The following is a 22,394-nucleotide window of genomic DNA, read 5'->3' as shown; positions in this document are numbered from 1 at the left end:
CATATTCGGCATTTGGCAGCGACAGAGAAAAGGCTTTTATTGCACTTGGTTTGTTTGGGATCCGCTGCGATGAAGGGGAGTTGGTCGTGAGTCAGCCCGAGGCTCCGAGTGCACCCTCCTCGGGGCCCTGAGCCTGCGGCCTGAGAACGGCCCCTTTGCCCCCTGTTCCTCGTCCGGCATCAGGCCGGCCCTCCACGCCGACCCCCTACCTTGCCCTGATTTCTGCTGAACCCTTGCCCGCTCGCCTCCTGCACGCTAGCTGGATCTGACCCTGATCTGACCTGACCTGATCTGACCTGCACCCACCAGAAGAGCCCCAGACCTAGAGTCTCACTGATAGGTGCACACACAGCCACCCGGCCTCCTCGAGGGCTTGGCCTCCGGCCATGGTGGCCTTCCTCCCCTTCCTGGGCCGTCCTACATGTGGGGCTCGCATGGGTGTTTTGGGGGTGCTGTGGAGCTCGTGGGGGGTCCCAGAGCCCATGAGACCTGGTTGGTTTCTTTAAAAAATTTTTTTTTAATGTTTATTTATTTACTTTTTGAGAGAGAGAGACAGAGTGCAAGCAGGGGGTAGGGGCAGGGGGCAGAGAGAGGGGGAGACACAGAATCAGAAACAGGCTCCAGACTCCGAGCTGTCAGCACAGAGCCCGACGCGGGGCTCGAACTCACGGACGCTCAGATCATGACCTGAGCCGAAGTCGGACGCTCAACTGACGGAGCCACCCAGGCGCCCCGCCAGCGGGACCTGGCTGTCTGGAGGCCCCACACCACACACGTCACGTCCCCCACCCGCAGTAGAGGATCGACAACCAGCCCCCAGAGCCATGGCGGGGATGAGGTTGGGCAAAGTGTGTGCAGGGCCTGGGGGGCCACGTTTATTTGAGTGGGTCTGAATAAAATCTTACCCCCCTCACTGTGGCTTTTCCAAGCGGCCTTCCTACTTCCACGTGAGCTCAGAGCCGGCCCGAGGGACACGCACGCACTTGCCACTGAATGTGATGTGCAGGTGACTCTCCCGCCAGGGTTTCAAGGGTGAGGAGCACAGTTACCGGCCTCACTTCTCCAGGAAGAGAGGACCGCGGGGCAGGTGCTCCAGATTTCAGAATGCCCCTGCTGCGGGAGCTGGGGGGAGGGGTGGGGGATCCTTAGGACTTGGCCCCAGAGCTGGCTCTTCAAGAGAATCTGGGCAGGACAGAAAGCGCTGGAGCATGGATGGGGAGGGTGGGCTTTGGGAGCAAAGAGGACAATGTGTGCAAAGACCCCCAGGTAAGAAACCGCAGGCTGTGGGGCAACATGGCAGGGAGGAGCTGAGCAGGCGGGGAGGGTGGACAGCACTGTGGAGGGCTCTGCTCTGTGTGCTGCAGAGGTACTGGGCCTCCACATCCGGGCACTGGGGAGCCACAGTGAGGCTAGAGAGAGAACAGACACACGTTCAGACTGGGCTCCGAAGAGGGGAGCTTTGCAGGGGCAGTGGGAGGCGGGGAGGCTGCAGGAGTGAGTCAGGGGAGAGCTGATGAGCCCTGAACCCAGGGCAAAGGTAGGAGTGAGGACCAGGGAGAGATCTAGACTGAAAAACCTGCAAACGCAGTCACTGAAAGTCAGCAGTGGTGACGAGAAACGGGTGACACACACAGATACCTTTTCCTTAATGTGATGGGGTGATGAGTCCTGCATATACAGCTGGCAATTACGCAGACACACGCAGGCGAACGTACAGCCATTCATCTGCTCCTCCAGTGCTCAGGTTCGGGGCATATTCGCAACCTTACTCAATCCCAGGAACTTGGAAGGTGAAGGCATAGCCCGTGGACCCCAGAACATCCTGTTCTAGCTGAGGAAGCATAAGCAGACAGGTGTCCCCAGGCCCCGCAGTGAGCTCTGGTCACACCCCTGGCTGGATCTATTGGGGTGCAGAAGGGGGTCCTGCTCCCTGTGGGGCAGGGATCTGGGAGGAAGCCACCAGCCAGGCCAGGGAGATGCAGGCATTTCCCCTGGAGAGAGGGAGTGACAGGGGGTGCAGGAGAAGTGGGCAGCGTGGCACTGGCTTGTACTGCACCGGGTGAAGGGAGCCTGGGCACCCTGGGGGAAGGCATTCTCCCGGGGGGCTGGCCGCAGGTCCTGGGGGCTCCAGCGGCTAGCGTGGATATGGACCTGAGTCACCCCCCCAGGCGGTGGAACAAAATCTCCCCAAGACCCTTCCGGCCACGCTGCTCCTGGCTCTCCCAGTGCTGTGCCCGAGGGACAGAGCTGCTACACGTCACCAAGACCCAGAGCAGTCCCCACCCCCTGCTCCCCCAGACCCGGTGTCAGAAAGGGGCCCATATCCTGCCCCCAGGGCTCTGCATCCCCCCACACCTGTCTGTGCAGGAAGCCACCAGAAAGCTCTTTGGATTGGCTCGTTTCGGTGGGGCTCGTTATTTTTACAGGGAACAATTTCTAACAATTTTCCTTGTCACTCAGCGTGGTTGTTACTAGCTGAGTTCCTCGGGCCGTTATAAATACATTATCAGACACTTTCAACAAGCCCTTGCGAGGTAAAAATAATTCCTTGGTATTTGCATCTCGGGGTACACATGTGAGAGTGAGTTCCGGGGAAACGTTCACTGTTCCGCACGGCCTCTTCCCAAGGGGCAGGGGGTGGGGGCCTGAGCCTCGAGAGGCTGGGTCCAGGGGACAGGGGCTCAGAAAGCCAGAAGTGTGAGCGCCATGCCCTCCCCCCCATTCCCTGTCCCCTTTGTGGTCACAGATCCTTGCAGGAATTGAGCAAAGTGACATGGAGCCCCTGAGATGGGACAGGGCTCCCATGTTGTCAAGAGTTTGAGACACCAGGGCGGTGGCCCCTGTATCCCTTAGAATCTCCTTGGGACTTCCAAGCAGACAGACTGTCACAGGCAGACCTGCTGTCTTTGGGCCTCTGGGAACCAGGCCAGGGAACACTCCCCGGTGATTGTGAAGCTCCGTGAAGGATGAGACGCACTCAGGATGTGCACCCCCACATCTCCATCAGACGCAGCCAGGAGGCAGAGGCAGAGAAGCGAGGCTCCAAGTCCCCTTCCGGCACCTTCTAGCTGGGTGGTGTGGGTGAGCCTGTTCTGTCCTCCGTAACGTGGGCGTGGCAAGGGTCCCCACTTCCCATGTGGGATTGCTGTGACATTCAGTTTGTAAAACCGCCCTTCCCAGGCCCTCATAATCATGGCGTTCTGATTAATCACAGTAGAAGAGAATGTGGATGCACACCGCTCTCCACTGTGATGCGAGCAGCCAGGTCCTTCGCGCTGAGGCTCAATTGTCTTGTGTGTTTTGGTTTGTGTCAGGTGCCTGGAGTACCGAGGGCAGCACCCTACAGGGACATCGGGCTTATCATCAAAAAAAATTTTTTTAATGTTTTATTTAATCTTGAGAGAGAGAGAGAGAGAGAGAGAGAGAGTGAGTGGGGAAATGGCCGAGCGAGGGAGGGACACAGAATCCGAAACAGGCCCCAGGCTCTGAGCTGTCAGCACGGAGCCCGACCTGAGGCTCAAACCCATGAGCCGTGAGATCATGACCTGAGCTGAAGTCGGACGCTCAACCAATGCTCAGCCACCCAGGTGAACATGGGGCTTATCTTCATGGACTAGTGCCACGTGGGCTAAGGGCCGTGGGAAGGGGCTGGAGGAGGGGGACATGTATGTATAGTGGGGACCTGGCTCTCTCTTGGAGTGTCCAGGGAGAAGGGCTTTCAGGGAGAGGATAGAAGCCCATCTCCATTGGAGCTGGTCACAAGCCTGTCTCAAGAAGGGAGGCTACACAATGGAATACTACGGCAACGAGAAAGAATGAAATCCTGCCATTTGCAACGACATGGATGGAACTGGAGGGTATTATGCTGAGTGAAATAAGTCAGTCAGAGAAAGACAGATATCCTCTGTTCTCAGACATAGGTGGAGTTTGAGAAACTTAACCGAAGACCTTGGGGAAAGGGAAGGAAAAAAATCGTTACAAACTGAGAGGGAGTCAAACCATAAGAGACTCTTAAATACAGAGAACAAACTGAGGGTTGATGGGGGGGGCGGGGGGGAGAGCAGAAAATGGGTGATGGGCACCGAGGAAAGCACCTGTTGGAATGAGCACTGGGAGTTGTGTGTGAGCAATGAATCATGGGAATTTACTCCCAAAGCCAAGAGCACACTGCATACGCTGTGGATTAGCCAACTTGACAATAAATTATATTAAAAAAACGACAACGGGAGGCTACAGGGAGTTTGGGCAGGGAGGGGTAGACAGGTAGGACACCTGGCAGACAGGTAGGGCAGAGCAGGACACCTTGACAGAATTGTCTGTGGAATTTGGACCCCCCCCATGGTGATGGAATCCTACACTGATGGAAGCTGATCTCCATCCTCAATCACCACCGACCATGCTTTCATTTATTCAGTGCCACCTCTATGCCCAACGCTCTGCCAACACCTTACCTCATGGCACCTCTCAACAACCCTTCAGCTCCATTCCATGGATGGAGGGCGACGTTTGGAGAGTTTGAGCACCTACCCAAGTTATGGTGCACAGCTGGCCCGTGACTAAGCCAGGGCCCAGACCCAGATCCTTGTGAGTTCAGACAACAAGAAGACTGGTTACCTAGGAGTGGGGGATTAACTGCAAAGGGGCACAGAGAAGGTTCCAGAATGATGGAAATGTTCCATCTTTTGCTTGGGTGTTGGCCATACGGGTGTACACATATGTCAAAGCTTAGTGAACTATATGCCTCAGATCTTTTTTTTTTTTTAATGTTTATTTATTTTTGAAGGAGAGAGAGACAGAATGTGATTGGGGGAGGGGCAGAGAGAGAGAGAAAGACACAGAATCTGAAGAAGCTCCTGGCTCTGAGCTGTCAGCACAGAGCCCAACGCAGGGCTCAAACTCACAAGCCATGAGATCATGACCTGAGCCGAAGTCGGACGCTTAAGTGACTGAGCCACCCAGGCGCCCCTATGCCTCAGATCTTTGGGTGTCACGGTGTTGTGTTGTACATCATCCCTTGATTGAAAACCAGCAACAGACCAGGTCTCAGATTGCCCGCATCACAATGAAATAAGCTTACGGAAGATTCTGAAGTCTGAAAACCTGTGTGGCAGACATACAGGCTGATCGTTCAGTCTCCATCCAAACTGGGGCACTAGAGGCAGGGCAAAAGAGGTGGGCACTAAAAATAATTACAGGTGTGTATTTTTGAAGTATTTCCTTTGGCTAAGTGGGTTTTATTATATTAGTAGACCCATTGGAATTTTTTTTAAAGAGTAGCATTTTTCATTAGAATGTTAGCATTAAAAATTTTTCCATAAAACTGCTTGTGTCCTTCCTCAAAACTATAATTTTTTTGGTTAGTACATTTGAAATTGTTGACACTTTAAGATGTCTCCTCTCTGTCAGACCATAACATTTTTAATTGAGATGATTTTCTCTCTGCAGGTGCAGGGGTATCTGGTAAGCTCAGAGCAAATTCAGCTCTACAGAGAACGTGTTCACGGCTAGTTTTTCTCCACATTGAGACATGTAAATATTTCACCCAAATGCATTTATGGAGACTGGCTTCTTGTTTCTGTCCTGAGAAGCTTTCTTTGGCAAATACTCCGACGAGGTAAGAACTCATCAAATAAGTCACCTGTTTTGACGTTGTTCTCATACGTGATTCTCTCGAACGTTTCTTTATGTTTAGATGCAGCGAACTTGAAGATATTTTTATTTTGTTCTGTTCCAGTACAAAATACTAATTTGCTTAATGAAAATTAGGGCTTCATTAAAAGATGCTGTCTATTCGTTGAGCTATTATTCCAAAGCACAATCATATCATTTCTTTCTTTTTTTTTTTAATTTTGAGGGGGGAGGGGCAGAGGACGTGGGGGACAGAGAGAATCTCAAGCAGGCTCTGTGCTCAGCATGGGGCTCCAACCCACGCCCCTGGGATCATGCCCTGAGCCGAAATCAAGAGTCGGACGCTCAACCGACCAAGCCACCCAGGCGCCCCAGTCATCTAATTTCTAAACCAAATCCTATATGCTGTCAGGACTTGTTTCATTTGTCACCCCCTCAACCTTGTATCGGATAAATATAGAGTCTTCCTGTTTGCAAGCTTGCTTTCAATAACTATAATTTCCTCAAAGGCTCCAAAGCTGGAGTTTCTGTTGGCTATTGTCATTGTCGTTAAATTGTCTGATGCAACCAAAACATTCAGAGGGTTTATTTACAAAAGTTTCAGGCCACCACAGGACACTCAGATGCATTTACAAAGCTCTCCAAAAGCTCAAGTGTTCCCACAACCTTCCTCATGGCGGGCAGCAAGGTACAAACTACCACATGGAAGGTTTTATTTTTTTTTTAATTCATTTTAATTCAGTATCTTCTTGCTATAACAGGTCGCTCTTTAGTTACTTTAACTGAGTGCACATAAATATTTGTAAATTTGTCCGCGACACTGACATGATTTGATCTGTGACAACTTACGTGATCTGATGGTTAGATCGGCTCACCTCGTTGGGCACAATTTTGAATCGTGTGTTCTCCACAACCTGCTCTTCCTTCAGATATCTGCTCCACACGTCTTTTTACTATAAGAACACGGCTTTTGTGAGGAAGCTTCCATCGCATACATATGCGTATTATCACCACCATAAAACAAGTAGCTTTATCTGCAGGGGGGAACTTCCTCAGTGAATTTGCTAGTGCTTGTAAGAATCTCAGGTGCTTTGTCTCCAACAGGATGAAATTGTGAAAGTGGTATTTCTAGGTCATAAATTGGACTGAAAACATTGAACCTTTCTTGGCGTTCACCGACTTCCCGTCTGAAGTATCTGAGGACATGGGTTAAGATTGGCTCCCTTTACCAGTTTGCCAAATCCTTCTTCTGCTGGTGGCACTGACTTATTAACAGCTAACGGCTGGCCTTTCACACGTGCACAAGAAAAATTAGAATCTGAAATGAGCCTGCTGAGTTTGGAAGGACGGAGGGTAACCTAAAAGAAAAGTCATGCCTCCAGGTGAGATGTGCAAGAGACCTTCTGCAGCCACACGTGGTAAAATCCTGTCTTTGGGCAAAGCCCTCCTCAAGGGACCACTGATGTTGGAGGCAGAAGCTTCTGTGTGATCCGTGTCCTTGCGAGGGCCTGCGGACAACATGAATGAGCATTTTTGCCAACTATAGCTTCCGCGTAATTGTAATGACCTCGAGAAATTCAGCGCTTGGTTTTCGATAAACGTGTACTTTCATTATTTTAGCTCATGGCTGCCAAAGGGCTTTATTGCAAAATTTTAAAAGCATTAGCAAACAATAAAAGAAGCACTTGGTTGTGTCTTTATCCCTGCAATAAAGAAAGGACCGTTTGTAGCGAGAGCATGCCTGCTGCTCCCGGTCTGTATGCCCTACGGCAGGATGGCTGACTTCGGCCTTCATCAGGTTTCACAGACGTTTGGCTTATAATGTCCCACCGATCCCACTGACTGCCGGTTGGGGGCTTTGGAGTTTTGTGGGTGGTGGCATGGGCCACAGCACACCCGGCTGTCCACCAAGTGTGGCCCTTGCTGGGAGGCAGGAGAGGCAGACACAGGGTCTGGAAAGCGTCTCCAGAACAGTCTATCATCACGGGCGGTCTTTCAGCTTCCACCATGTGTTAACTTAAAACTGCTCAGTGCAGGGGCGCCTGGGGGCTCTGTCGGCTCAGCATCAGACTTCGGCTCGGGTCACGATCTCACGGTTTGTGGGTTCGAGCCCCGCGTCGGGCTCTGTGCTGACAGCTCAGAGCCTGGAGCTGCTTCAGATTCTGTGTCTCCCTCTCTCTCTGCCCCTCCCCTGCTCGAGCTCTGTCTCAAAAATTAGTAAACATTAAAAAAAAATTTAAATAAATAAAACTGCTCACTGCACACATGGAGAACACTAGCAGACAAGACCGTCCCAAAAGCCAGGGACCAAAAGGTGGCACTTCCAGGACCGCACCTGCTCATTTTAACATTCACCACAATACTTGGTTAGAATGTGAAAACCCTGGCAGAAATGCCAAACCGACAAGGGCAGGGGCAGCAGGTGTAGACAGGGCCTAAGGTCACTGTTGTGGCTGGTGTTTGTACGACCCGCCCAAATCCATATATTGAAATTCTAAACCCCAACGTTTCGGTATTTGGAGGTGGGACCTTTGGGAGGTAATTAGGTCATAAGGGTGGGTCCCTCATGAGTGAGTGGTATCGGTGCCCTGAAACAAGAGCCCAGAGCTCTCCTTTCCCGCTTCCACCAGGAAGCCGGCCGTCGCCAGATGCCGCGTGCCTCAGTCTTAGCCTCCCGGGCTCCAGAGCAGTAAATGCCGGCTGTGTTTGAGCTTCCAGCCTCTGGTGCTCTGTGGTAGCGGCCTGAGTGGGGACGCAGTCACCCTCCTGGGGGATAATCAGCCGCTCCTGCCAGGGTGTCCATGAGCCCAGGAGCCAAGAGACTTGATTTTTCTCTTCTCCTGTCCTCACCCAACGCCTCCAGACCAGGGGGTTGGCCCCGTGTCTCCTGGCGGCCACCCCACCATGGCTGAGACAGAATCTTCAGACTTTGCCTTCTCTCACGTTCACCCACCACCGGCGTGGGCACTGTGGCAGGGTCCCCGAGTCAGCATTTCAGCAAGACTTCTGTGGTTCCCGTGCCCGTGGGCGCCTTCCCCCCCAGCTGGCTCTCAGGCCAGTCCTGGCCCAGAGACCCCTCCCACGGCAACTTTGTCAGGGAGTTGGGGCTGGAGGCCGTGAGCAGGCATCCCTCCGCCCCACTCACATGCACCGACACTTGCTTTCTCGACCGTGAACCAGGCCCCAGAGATGAGGCCAGCAGGACGAGACGGGGAGAGGGCTGGAACTTTCCTGAGAACCACTTCCCGGTGTTGCCGTGTGCTTTACATCCACGATCAGACAGTTCCCACCTCGGCTCCGGAAGGCAAGCGGCCCAAACTCCCTGAGGCGACAGAGGGAGTCCTCGGCCCCGCGTGGGGGTGGCCCGGGGACAGGCCGGGTCCCTGAACCCAAGCCTTGTGTCCGGGGCCCCTCCTAACCGCCGGCCTCCCACTGTGGCACCTTCGTCCCCTGGGCTCTCTGCACCGGCAGACCGGGCTGGCTCTCTGCCATCTCCCCGCTCTGTGGTGCACCAGATGTTGGAGCCCGGTGTCCTGGCTTGATCCGGGAGCCGTTCTTCCCGAGTTGTTCATCTTCTCCCCCTCTAACGCATCATCCTCGAGGCCCCCCAGGGCACCTTCTCCATCCCACTGCCAGAAGGGGGAAGCCCGTGGAGGGAGGGGCTCCTTTGGGAAGGTTTCAACAGAGTCGGTCTCTCTGCTCACCGTCCACCGGCCTGCAGACACGTGGCCTCCTCTACAGAAAGGGAGGCTGGAGATCTGGCAGCTCCATGTGCAGGAGGAGAGGGAGGCAGTCCCCGGGCACCAGCAGGGTGTCCTGGAGCCATGTCTCCAACCAGCGGCCTGTGTTCAGAGCCAAGTAGGCTCCGTCCCTGCTCTGGGGACGGCCCCGCCTCCTTCTTGTGGGGGGAGGGGCTTGAGGACGCTGTCATCAGGACCCAAGGCTCTTTCGGGGAGCCTGGTTCCCCGGGGGGGATGCCGTACAAACACCCCCACTCCCCCAGGTTTTTGCAGGTGAGCAAACTGAAGCCCAGAGGCTTTCTCTGTCTGTGCCCAGGCCACACGGCTGCTTCTCTCAGGGCGGAGCTTTGAACTCAGGTGGATCTGACTCTAGAACCCACGTCCTGTCCGGGGGACCATTCTATGCCACCTGCTCACCTCCCCTGGCTCGCTCGGAGGTTACCTCTGGCCTGGGGCACCGTTAGCCCTGTGCGTGGAGCCCTTGGTGCCTCCCTGCCCCCACGACCAGCATCTCTGCTTATTTGTCTCCCTTCCCCCTGGGATCCTGCTCCGTCACTGCTGAGGCACGACCAGGGGACCTGAAGAAGTGAGGCTCCCTCGGGGCTCCCCTGCTCCCACGGACGAGCATGGGAGTCCCGTCTGGAGGAGGAGTGCACTCGGGGTGCTTCTGCTGCCCCGGGAGGGCCACATCCTTGCACCTGCGTGGGGCAGCCACTCACAAGGTGCTATTCTCACAACAGAAATAAATCAATACCTCCCCGAGGCACATTGCACGCAGACACGCGTTGAGAGAGGATACAGAGCGATTTGTCCAAATTATAAACGGAGGACTTTCCAGACAGATCCGTGGCAATTACTGGCAGTGCTTTGATTCCCATGCATTCTGTGCTGTGAGGGGGGCAAGCCTGAAGCTCCCTCCCGTCCGTGGTCATTGGGTCTGTAAATGACCCAATAAACTGAATCACCTTATGGAAGCCTGCCCTTAATGTTTATTTGTTTATTTTGAGAAAGAGAGAGAGAGAGAAAGCAAGGGAGGGGCAGAGAGAGAGGAGAGAATCCCAAGCAGCCTCTACACTTTTAGCGTGGAGCCCGATGCGGGGCTCAAACTCACAAACCGTGAGACCATGACCTGAGCCGAAATCAAGAGTCTGACGTATAACGACTCAGCCACCCAGGCGCCCCCAGGCTGCCTTTCATTCCGAGTGTGCTTTGATGGGGCACCTATTATGTGCCCGACAGAGCTAAACACACAGTCAGCATTTTGGAGCCTGCCCAAGGGGGTCTGGGGAGAGAATAGAAGCAACGGAATTATAGGAAGGAGGTGATCGAGTGTCATCGGGGGACCCTCTGTCATGGGCTCCTACCACCCCTAATGTCATGTGTGTGGCCTGGGCAGTGGCCTGGGCAGACACCATCCTTCATTTGGCAAAGGTGTGCTGAACAGGTGTGCTCCCAGACACCTGCTTCCAGGTGTGTGTGTAGAGATACAGGACGGCCGCCCAGACCACTCGTGTAGGGGACATATGACAGGTAAGCACAGAGCCAAGTGCCGGCTACGTGCTGGCCCCTGCTCAGGGTTGGGCAGAGGACCCTTAACCTGGCCAAGAGGGGGTGGCCAGTGGGGCTTCCTGAACAAAGCCCCCCTCCAACGTGCTGAGGCTGCAGGGGGCCCAGTGGAGAACCAGCCCCAGAAGGTGTGGGGGCGACAAGCGGAGGCTAAGGTGGGTGTGCCAGGTGGGGTCTGGGGACACATCACCCAGGGGGCTGAGAGGTCCGGGATGGGGGAGAAGACGTGGGCCACACCCCCAGGGGCAGAGGCAGAACAAACCTGAATGTGGTGATTCGGAGGCACCTGTGCAGGGGCCCTGCCGTGAGGCAACCTCCTTGGGAGGGGGCTCGGGCCTGGTCAGGGATCCGCTTCTATGAACAGGTTACTTCAGGCTTAGTGACTGGAATCTGCACAGGTGGGGGCATTGTCATCAGGGGTCAAAGCGGGGCTTCTCTTATCTTTGTCTTTGGGAGTGGGGACACCAGGCCCAGCAGGGGCGGGCCGAGAGTGGGGACAGCAGCCCAGCACCTTCTGTCGGGGAGTCTGGGGGTGGACGGGGAGGAGCGGCCGGCCAGCGGGAGGGACGACAGCTTCAGCCCCCCTTCCTGCAGCCCCGGGTGCGACCCGTGTGGTCCCTGCAGGTTTGCCCGGGCTGGGCGTGCTGTCGGGGTGCGGCCAGGAGCAGCAGCAGCCGGGCCTTCCCCTGGGGCCACGGGGGGTGAGCGGCTCCGCCTGCACCAGACTCTGAGCGCTCAGTGTCCTCAGGGCTGTGCTGGGCACAGGTCAGCTTGGAAACGCGGACCCGCTGCCCATGAGGAGGCTGGGCCGGCCCACCACCTCCAGGGACATTGAGAACGGACATTGCACCCCAAAAGCTCTGCATCTCCAAACACCGTGCATTTGGCGATGTTCCAGGGTGAGAAGTCGCTGGCTGTGGGGTGCAGGGAGACCGGCCGATGCTCACGGTGCGGGGCCCCCGCTCCAGAAGCAGGGTCAGTGGGCCGGGCGGGCCTGTCCCTACATGCGGGGGCGGTGGCCTCTCCACCTGCCGGGCCGCCAGCTCCCAGGGCTGTGTCTCAAGCCTCCTCGCTGAGTTCTGAAGTATTTGTGAATACTAAATCTGAAGGGAAGGATTTTTATTGTGCCACTTCAAATTAAAATCTCTCCATTTTGTGGAATTGTCAGCTGCCGGAGGAAATAAAACTGTTTGTTGGCTTAATCATTTAAATACGACGTCTGGAGATGGGTGGCGGTGAGCGGGGGAGAGAAAGGTGCTCTGGAAATGATGGTGCCCCATAACTTCCCGTCCAAGGGCCTAAAGGAACAGGCCTGCTTGGCATCGGTAAACACATCAGGCAGAGAACAGGCCCGCGGGCTTCTGGAGGGCCTGCCTGTGCGGGAGCAGGTGCGTGAGGGCAAGGGTCTCAGGCCGCTCGGCCACTGTAGCAAATGCCGCGGACCCGGGGCTTGAGCCACATGTTCACTGCCTACAGGGGAGGCCGGGAAGCTCCAAGATCAGGGGGCTGGCACGTTTGGGGCTTGGCGCAGGACCATCCCGCTGTGTCCTCACGTGGTGGAGCGAGACCCTGTCTTCTGTCTCATCTTATAAGGGCACGAATTCCATTCACGAGGGCTCCACCCCCAGGACGTCCCAAAGTTTCCACCTTTCAACACCACCGTATTGAGGACCGGGGCTTTGATATACACGTTCAGGGGGACACGAGTCTGTAGCAGGTCACAAGAGCGACATTCATAAGAATGTCATCCTATAGGGGCGCCTGGGTGGCCCAGTCAGTTGAGTGTCTGACTTTAGTTCAGGTCATGTCTCGCAGTCTGTGGGTTCGAGCTCCGTGTCGGGCTCCGTGCTGACAGCTCAGAGCCTGGAGCCTGCTTCCGATTCTGAGGATCCCTCTCTCTCTGCCCTCGCCCGCTGATGCTCTGTCTCTCCTTCTCTCTCTTAAAGATAAATAAACATTTAAAAAGAAAAAAAAAAGAACATCATCCAACGACCCCCAAGAGCTGAAACCCTCTAACTCATCTGACGCATCCACACGCATTTGCCTCTTGGCTCCAGGTGGCCCAGGGCTCAGGCTGCAGACCCCACTTGCAGGCAGAGGAAAGCAGGGTGACAGATGTCAACATGTCTGTGTCCTCAAGAGGATTGCAAAGCAGAGGGAAGAGCCTGGCCTCTAGAGATGGATCCGGACTTCGGTTCCTGTTCTCTTTGTCACCAGCTGTGCGACACAGGGCGCCCGGTTAAATTTGAATTGCAGATAAACCGCCAGTACTTTCTGGGTAGGTGGAGCCCATGGAATATTTGGGATATATTTATACAGAAATATTTGTTGTCTATCTGAACTTTACATTTAACCGAGCGTCCCGTGTGTCAGCTGGCACAGGCAGGCCTCCGTTTCTCTTAACGTTTCGGGTTCCTCATCCCAGAGCAACATCCACCTGGCAGGACAGGATGATTCCAGGCCCCACGGGTGCCGAGCCCAGTGCAGGCCCCCTCAGCCAGGGGGTGGGTCTTGGGTGCTCCCCTCTCAGTGCCCCAGACGCATGGGAAATAACCAGACAGCATGGGAGGTGACCGGCAGGCACTGGGGTGGGAGGCAGCCATTTCTGCCACTGTCAGGCCAGGCTGAGCAGAGCCCTGGTTTGGGGAGGGGGAAGGGGGGCTGGCAAGGAGCAAATGGGGGCCCTGAGGATGGCTCAGCAAGCGGAGGAGACTGCCTGCAGTGTCTGGGGTGGTGACAGAGGAGCGACCTCCCTATGGGGACGCCTTTGCTTTGGTTTTCAGAGTGGATAGGAAATGAGGGAAGCAAGGCCTGGGGGGTGCCTTGGGTGGGGCAGAACTGAGCGGAGTGAAGACAACCGCGTCTGGGGAGGGTCCTGGGTCAAGGAGCAAAGGGGCACAGGAGGGGTCAGCCCAGAACCTCCAAGGTCACCAATGATGATGTGGGGTCCTAACCTGGGACCGGAAACTCTGGTGTCATGGCTCCAGGAGTAGGCTGTCTTGGGACATGGCCCCATGATGAGGATACACCCTGCGTACAATCGGAAGCTGTGGCTTGCTTCTCGCCCACAGACTACAGGATTCTGTGGGGGCCATGGAGATCCCTAATCTTTTGAGCTCAAGCTCATCGAAAGGGAGGTTATCCTGCCTGGGCCTGGCTTAATCAGGTGAATGTTCTTCCACTAAGGACCAGGACCTTCCGGAGGTGGGAACCCTCTCTCCCACTGGCTTTCAGGAAAGACACTGTCGTGAGTTCTACAGCTGCAAGGAAGTGGATTCTTCTGACAACTGTGGGAGTTCAGAAGAGGACCCTGCCCTCAGATGAGACCCCCAGACCCCACTGATACCTTGAGTACAGCCTTGTGAGACTTGCCCAGAGGACCAGCCTGGACTCCTGACCCACAGCAAGTATGAGATAACGAGCAGGTATTATTCAGCCTGCTGGATTTGTGGTGCCTTGTTACACGGCAGAGGCAGCTAACGCACACGCCGAGTGTCCCGCCCCCTTGGGCCCGTGGTGCAGGGAAGGAACCCGAGGGGTGGCCCTGTGAAATTAAGCATCACGGGTCTGGCGTGTTGACCCCGAGTGGAGGACGGAGGCAAACCTTCCCTCAGGGTGACCAGGGGTGCGGGCTGGGCTGGAATCGGGGTCCCCCGCCCCTCTCACTCTTGTGCCCACAGGGAGCAAGACGCCCTCCAAGCACCAAGCCCTCATCTCAGGCTTGAGCAGGAGGAGCGGGAGGAGGGAGAGGGAAGTGGAAAACGGCGGAGAATGAGAAGGCAGAGGAGGGCGCAGGGAGGTGCCCACTCTTCCCTCTGGGACCAGGGTGCCAGGGGCCTGCCGAGGACGCCCGTCAGCATAACAGTGCCAGCCCAGCCGGTGCAGCAAGACGCCGCCGACGTCCCCGGCCCTGGCTGCGGCCACACCTTCTTCCTCTGTCCCAATCAAGGATGGAATTTACACTGGGATCCGGAAGGGTCCCCCTGCCACGGCGTTTTCTCTCTAAACAAGGCGCTGCTCTTTCTTGCTCTCTGCACAGCAGGGAATTCGCAGTTTTAATGCTCTGTGCTACATGTATTGATTGAAATTATACTGATTTGCATTTTTGAGGTGGTCAGCCCCTGGAGCTCTCCTAAGCCACATTCCTTAGAGAGAAAACCGAGTCAGAGCGGAGGACCGGGGACTTGGAAGCGGCCGTCGGAGCCCTTTTTTGGGACGGGCCATGCCGAGGGCTCTGGGGACAGTCTGCCCTGCATGGGGAGGCTGGTGCTTGGGGCCTGGGGTTCATGTTGGCTCTCCCTCCAGGAAGGGTGTGGCTTTTACACTGGGGAGGCATACCTGAAGTTAGCCAGACTGCTGAGGTCAGAGGACCCCGGTCCTGGGTAAGGCAAGACTGACCTCACTTCTGACACCGGCATCGGTAGTGGGAGGGATCCCAAACCACCTTTTGTGGGATAACTTGCTAGAAAGACTCGGAGCCCGCTACAGTGGTGCACTCGCAGCTCTGGTCTATAGGGCAGGGGTGCAGGTGCGAACCAGCCCAGAGCAGAGGCACGTGGGGCACAGTCTGGGCAGTCTTCACACATGAGGTTCACATTGTCCTCTCCCCATGGGGACAGGACACACACACACACACACACACACACACACACACTGCTCACAGCACCACGCTGTGACAACATACACCGAATGTCACCAACCAGGCAGGCTCACCTGAGCCTGGGGCTTTATCAGGGCTCCATGGCATGGGCACAACTGATGGATGACCAACTGGTGCCCATAGACTTCTCAGTCCCCAGGTTGGGTGACACTGTATGACCCAAGCACCCCTCCCCCATCCAATCCCATGCTGGTCTTGCTGACGTGGTCGTCTCCACCTTAAACAAAGACCTTCTTATCGGGATGACACAGGTCCCCTCTCAGAAGCCAAGAGCAAGGGCCAGACCACTCGTAGGTGGTAAATTCTTCACTACATGGGCCTTTCTGGAGCCCCTGCCAAGGCCAGCCCACACCATCCGGCTCTCTCTGAAGGACCCCAGGGCCAGCAGACAATATCTCAGGACAATCTGAGAACTAACCCTGCAGCCTGGTGAGCTGGCTCTGGGCAGAACTGTGGGAGTCTGGTGGTGGACAGGAAGCTGAACTGGGGCAGGGGCAGTGGGGGGGGGGTGGACACCGGCTGTGACTTCTGGCCTGCACTGCCATACCTCCGCCCACCCCCACCAGCGCTGGGCTGGCCCCGTCTCACCCCTCTCGTCTCCCGGCTGGGGTCGCGCCTCGGTGGGCCCTCCCTGTTGTAGCAGTCTCGAGCCCACCCCTCCAACCCTGGTCCCTCGTTCATGGACGCCTTGAGCGGAGATGTTGGTTTCCCATGGCTGCTCTAGCAAAAGCCCACAGACTGGTGCATCAGCAGCACAGATTTCGTATCTTGCCGTTCCTTGCCGTTCGAGAGGCCGAAGGTCCCCGAAATGAATATACGACAGCACTGCGTGCCCTCTGGAGGCTCCAGGAGAGAAACTTTCTTGCCTTTCCAGTTTCCAGACACTGCCGGCCTCCTCGGCCGGTGGCCCCGTCTGTGCTCCTCAAAGCCAGTTGGGCAACGTCTTCCAATCTGTCTCTGGCTCTGACCCCCAGCTTCCCTCTTATGAGGACTTCTGTGATGACAGGGTCCCAACTGATGACCCAGGACCGTGCCCTCCACCTCTGCAAAGTCCCTTAGCCACGTGAGGTCATATATTCCTAGGTCTTTGGGGTGGGGACGTGGGCATATTTGAGGCCATCGCTCAGCCTCCCACAGGGGGAGATAATCTTTACATTATCTACACCTAAAAGGTACCGACGCATTATGTTGCCCCCCTGACCGTCTGCTCCCCACCCCCCACCAGACGAGGTGTCTCCTGCAGGCAGGGACTTCTATCCTGCTGCAACTCCAGGTTCTACTAAGTGTGGGCACATAGTCGGGGGTCCGTCCAGAGACAGGAAGGGAGGCAATGGATCCAGGGGCACTTCCTGTATGCCTGACGTGGAGCTTCTCGAGAAAGGTCAGAAGGAAGGTAGAGAGTGGACCCCAGGGAGGGCTGAGACTTTGTTCCGTGCGGCTGGGTATATCGGCACACCCAGTCAGGATACCCGCCATGGGGGCTGGCGGGTCACACCCTGCTTCCGAGGAATGTGGACAGGTGGTCCTGGGGAGGGGCAGGCTGCCATCCGTCATGTAGGTGGGTTCTCCTACTGGTGTCCCCAGGACACGGACCACAGAGCCAAGTGCTCTCTCTGGCGGTCCCACTGTCTCCCCAGGATGCTAGTCTAGCCGGGAATCTGTGAACCACAAATAAAAACATGAAGACCAGGTTCCCGGAATTCTAGGGAGGGCTCTGACTTCAGGGGTGCCCGGCCCCCTCTTACGGCCTTGTAGCAGGAAGAGACCCAAGCTATACTCGGGTTTCCCAGCACTCCGTCTGCACTGGAAGCTGTCCATATGCTTGTCTCAGTTTCCAGAAGGTACAATATCATTGCTCATTGGTCACCTGCGTGAGCCCAAGGTGGGAGGGAAGCCGGGATGGCAGTGGAGAAGATGCTGTTCGTTCAGGACAAATAGCCATCTCCACTACTTCTCTGAGCCAGAGCCCCCACGGCCTGTCCTCCCATGGAGACCCCCGTTCCTCTGCACCCTGAGTCTCCCCTCTCCTGGAAGGTGGGCCTGCTCTCCTTCTGAGTGAGTCAGACATCCTGAGCTGTTGTTTTTAAAAGTCTCCAGAGCCCAAAATAGCATCGTCTTCCTTGGGCACATAAAGGTGATTTATGAGAATTTGCCTGTTTTACAACACCGATGTCAGAACGGCAGAGTCGCGTGGAGATCCTGTCCGCGAGCAACCCTTATCCAGCTTCCCCTCTTGGTTAAACCAACTTCTTGCTCTCAGCCAGTTATTCCCAAAATGCGGTCAAGAGCCTGGCATTTAGCAAAATCCCCGTGTGTCATGTGTTTCCAGGACACATTCTTCATTTGTGATATTTAACAACAATGAAAGGAGACGTCTACTCATTGGGGGCCTCCCTAGAAATTACTTCCATTAATTTGTCACAGGGTTTTATGATGACATAGGACAGTGAGTCTGCCAAGCGACCCAGGGGGCCTTTTCACAGAGAGGGGTGTAAACAGCCCTTCCCCAGCCTTTGCCGGAATGACCGGCCCTCCCACCTGAACACTTATCCACCGGTTTATCTCCCCGAGTAACCATCCAGACACTCAGGGCACTGGCACTCAGCACCCTCAGTGAGCCAGGCCATGAGTGGCACTGCCATGTTGTCTCCCCGTGACCTGCGAGACACCCAGTAAAAGGGAAGAACTTCCCCGGGGCGCCTGAGGGCTCAGTCGGTTAAGCGTCCAACTTTGGCTCAGGTCATGATCTCACGGTTCGTGGGTTCAAGCCCCGCGTCAGGCTCTGTGCTGACAGCTCAGAGCCTAGAGCTGCTTCGGATTCTGTGTCTCCCTCTCTCTCTGCCCCTCCCCCACTCATGCTCTGTTTCTCTCTCTCTCAAAAATAAATAAACGTAAACTTTTTTTTAAAAACAAAGGGGAAGAACTTCCCCAAGAGGTGTGGACACCACCTTTGTTCATAAACACCAGACTCCATGCTGAGGTGTGCGTGTTCCTGGCAGAGCCGGGAAGGACATTTGCAGGGAGCAGCTACTACAATTTCCACTTCAAGTCCTGCCCCAGAGGTAACGAGGGGACAGTGGAAGGAGAAGATCATGATGATGATGATGATGGTGATGATGATGATGACGGGGGTTTGGGAGAAGGTGAAAGAGAGGGATGGGTTGTGGCTAGAAAAAGGACACGTGTGCTGAGGGCACACGGAGGGGAGACATGTGGTCCCACAGGGAGGCTGGGGAAACGTTGCAGAGGACGTGACATTGAACCGAGGCCTACGGGACCAGGGTGAGCTGGCCAGAGAGTACGAGCTCCAGGAGGAGGAACTCTCCAACAGGAACCACCGGCCACTGCAGAGGCCTATGGACAAGTAAGACGGGGCAGGACTCTGGCGGGGCTGGGTGGGTGGCGGCAGGAGGGGGGTGGTGGGGAGCACCCTAGAACCAAGGAGGCTCCTGCGTCATGACAAGGCTCTGCATTGTATCAGAGCAAGAAGGAGCCGCTGTTGGGTTTGCAGCCAGGAAGTAACATCACCATGGCCATCATTCATGTCCCCATAACCTCGCAAGTACCTACTTTGTGCCAAACACCCTCTAACGGCCTCTGATGACTCATTTGCTGCTTAGAACTCCCAAGAGGTAGAGACTATGTTAACCTCATTTTACAGAAGCACAGATAGGTTAAGCAACTTGCCCAAGGACACACAACTGAAATTTCCGGGGGCAGAGCCAGAGTCCGAGCCCAAGAAGTCTGGCCAGAGCCCGCCCCTTGGCCGTGCCTGTCTCCTGCTGCAGGGATCTGGTTTGCCCTTGCCCTTTGACGGAGGCCTTGGCTCCTGGGAAAGGGGGAAGGTGCAGGGGACAGAGTTGGCTGCAGAGAATTTCAGAAGCTTGGACCCCCAAGTTCTGTAGCGTGTGGGGACCTTATGCCTCTGACATCAGAGCCTGGACCCCACTTGACAGACACATCCATTCTCAGGACTCTGTCATCCTAGTAATCGTGCTGGTAGAAACCAGAGTCTTTTCCATCAAGAGTCTGAAAGCTCCACTTTCAAAAGATGCTTCTCATTGTACAAATGAATGGCCGTCTCCTTACAAAGCTTTCTGCTTTGAAATTCTGGGATGAAAGGGCTAGAGCACCAGTGACTGGAGTGGTGGTAATAACAGCAACAATAATCATGATCACCTACTGCACGAATATTTTAGTTTTGAAGTCAGGGAGGGCTAATTAGTGCTCTCTGACTTCATGCTCCAACCCCGTGCCACCCTCTTCCTAAAAGCTGGAATACTATCAGGCCGAGGAAAGCGACTCATGCAGAAATAGGGCTTTGGAAAATTAGTGCTCTCACCCCGAGCTTTCGCTTCCCATCCCTGGGCCTCTTGAAGATCTGGCAAAAATGCATTAATGCGACACTAGAATCCAGGACAAATTCTGTAGCAGCTCAGGGTCACATGTCTACCTTGCATTGCTGGCCTTGGGACGCCGAGATTCCGTCCCTCAACCAAATCCAGGGAAATCTCTCACCTTGGGCAGGTCAGTAAGGGCTTCAGACGGTGGTGTGAGCGTGAAAACTCAAGGCCACCCGGACCTGGGCGGGGACAAAGGGGAAACGTGGACCCCCATCCCCGGGGAACAGTCAAGCCAATCACACAGGATGTCCTCGGCTGCACTGCCTTCCTCTCCCTGATGGCTGCCTCCACTGCCCGATGGGCACATGGGAGGCTGCCGGCCGGGAAGGCTGGGCAGTGAGAGACAGCACAAAATGCTGACACCAGTGGGCCATCTTTCTGGAGCTGCAGAAAAACAAGGGAAATCTTGGCCCAAAGAGAAGGAATGGAGTCTTCCAAAGTGGGATATGATCTCCAGCCAGGAAACTCACATGGGCATGCCCTGGACAGAGCAGGCGGCATGGCCCTTCACTCTATGCATTTCAGAATTAAATACCCCCCTGCTCAGCCGGGTTCTGAATCTGTGTAGGGTGGCTGGAGGAGCAGGAAGCACCTGGGGAGGGCTGGGTACACTCCACCTGGTCCTGTCCCCGTCTACTCGGACCGCTGCAGCAAACACCACGGCCCGGGGGCTCAGACAATGGACCTGTAGCTCTCACAGCTCTGGAGCTGGAGGTCCAGGATTCTGTTCCTGGCAAGAGCCCTCTTCCCGGCTTCTCGCTGGGTCCTCGCATGGCAGAGGGAGCGAGCGCTGGGATCTCTTCCTTCCTTGTAGGGCGCCCATCCCGTCGGGGGCCCAATCCTCATGATCTAAACCAACACTAATCACCCCTCCAAGGCCCCACCTCCCAATGCCATCGCACTGGGGGTTAGTCCATAATCCCTCCTAATGATCATGAGACAGATGCAACCATTTTGCAGGTGACGAGGAGGGGTGACGTCGCTGGTCTGAGGCCTTTGCTGCTGTTAAGTGGCTCAGCCAAGATCCGGGTCTGGCAGCTGGCTCTTAACCCCTGAGTTTCTATTTCCTTTTTCCTTAAAAGAATTTTTTTTGTTGATGATGTAAACAGCATTTCCAAATTAAAAATAAATTGCATAGGACGTCTGGATTCTCCTATCTGTGTCTTTTTTCAGCTTTATAGTTGCTTTGGTGAAATCATATGAAGAAAACTGCATATATGGCCTCGGACATATATGTAGTTGAGAAACAGCCTTTTCAGACAATCGTGGGCGTCTTATTTCATACTACACTAAAATTTGACAAGTGGTAGTTTCTTAAAAGTTAGTTGCAATGAGAAATTCCATAGCCATGCCTTTTGCACTCTCTTAAGTTAAAATGTATTGGTTTATCTTACTTGGGATGACTCTTTCACCCAGGCGTGCTTTTTTTTATTAAGTTTTTAATTTTAATTCCAGAATAGTTAACACATAACAGCTTTATCGAGATATAATTCACATACCACACAATTCAGCCATTTGCTGTGCACGATTCAATGGTTTTTGATGTAGCCACAGACATGTGCAACCATCGCCACGGTGAACATCGGAACATTTTCATCACCCCCAAAATAAATTGTAGGCTTTAGCTATCCCTCTCTTATCTTCCCTCCCTTCGCTGAGCTCCCACAGCCCTAAGCAGCCAGCAAGGTGCTCTCTGGCCCTATATATTTCCCTATTCTGCACAGTTTACGTCAACAAGCCTTTGTCTGGCTTCTTTCTCTAGCACAATGTTCGCAAAGTGCATCCATGTTGTAGGGTGCCCTGTGTTTCATTTTATGGCTGAGAGCTACTCCGTTGCATGGGTGAATCACACATTTGTGTATCCGCCCACTTGTTGGTGGACATTTGGGTTGTGGCCACCTTTTGGCTACTGGGATTCCTGCTGCCATGAATATGCATGTGCAAATTCCTGTGTGGACTTTCACTACTCATTCTTAAGACCCCTGGGGGTTTGTATCCCGCGGGGGGCTCTCTTTGATGCCTGGAGCTTTTGATGTGGGACACGCTTGATTGATTGGGTCAGCACAAAATATACAGTGCAAATTAGGACACTTTGAGGGGGAGATGGGGCCCGGTGAACAGTTACCCCAGATGGCAGCCCCAGGCAGACTGGAACGTATGGTCACCCTGCTTGCAGAGAGCCCCCCTCTGCACAGTCACCTCCCCCAGATTGGCACTCAACCTTCTTAAATCCTACGCACATGAGGCTTGCTGCCCCCTTCCCATTTTCAAGCAGGCTTTAATAGTGGATGCCCCAATTGGAGAGTTTGACAACTTGTCCCCTCTGAGTGTTTGGGGCTTGAGATTTGACCCGGGGAATCTGGGCAGGGTGAGTGTCCGATCTCCCCAGCCCCTAGT

The 22,394-nt window shown here is 54.9% G+C and overlaps 1 long non-coding RNA gene across 1 annotated transcript; it reads left to right on the top strand.

The window, feature by feature from the left end:
* Positions 1–5,038: 5,038 nt before the first annotated feature.
* LOC131493706 (uncharacterized) lies at positions 5,039–7,328 on the top strand. The gene is made up of 3 exons (XR_009252807.1): positions 5,039–5,195; positions 5,446–5,614; positions 6,733–7,328. It is a non-coding gene; the product is annotated as an uncharacterized LOC131493706 (long non-coding RNA).
* The last annotated feature ends 15,066 nt before the right edge of the window (positions 7,329–22,394 follow it).

This window comes from Neofelis nebulosa, chromosome 2 (assembly GCF_028018385.1).
Source record: "Neofelis nebulosa isolate mNeoNeb1 chromosome 2, mNeoNeb1.pri, whole genome shotgun sequence".
Classification (NCBI taxonomy): Eukaryota; Metazoa; Chordata; class Mammalia; order Carnivora; family Felidae; genus Neofelis; species Neofelis nebulosa.
This window is presented reverse-complemented; position numbering and strand designations above follow the sequence as displayed.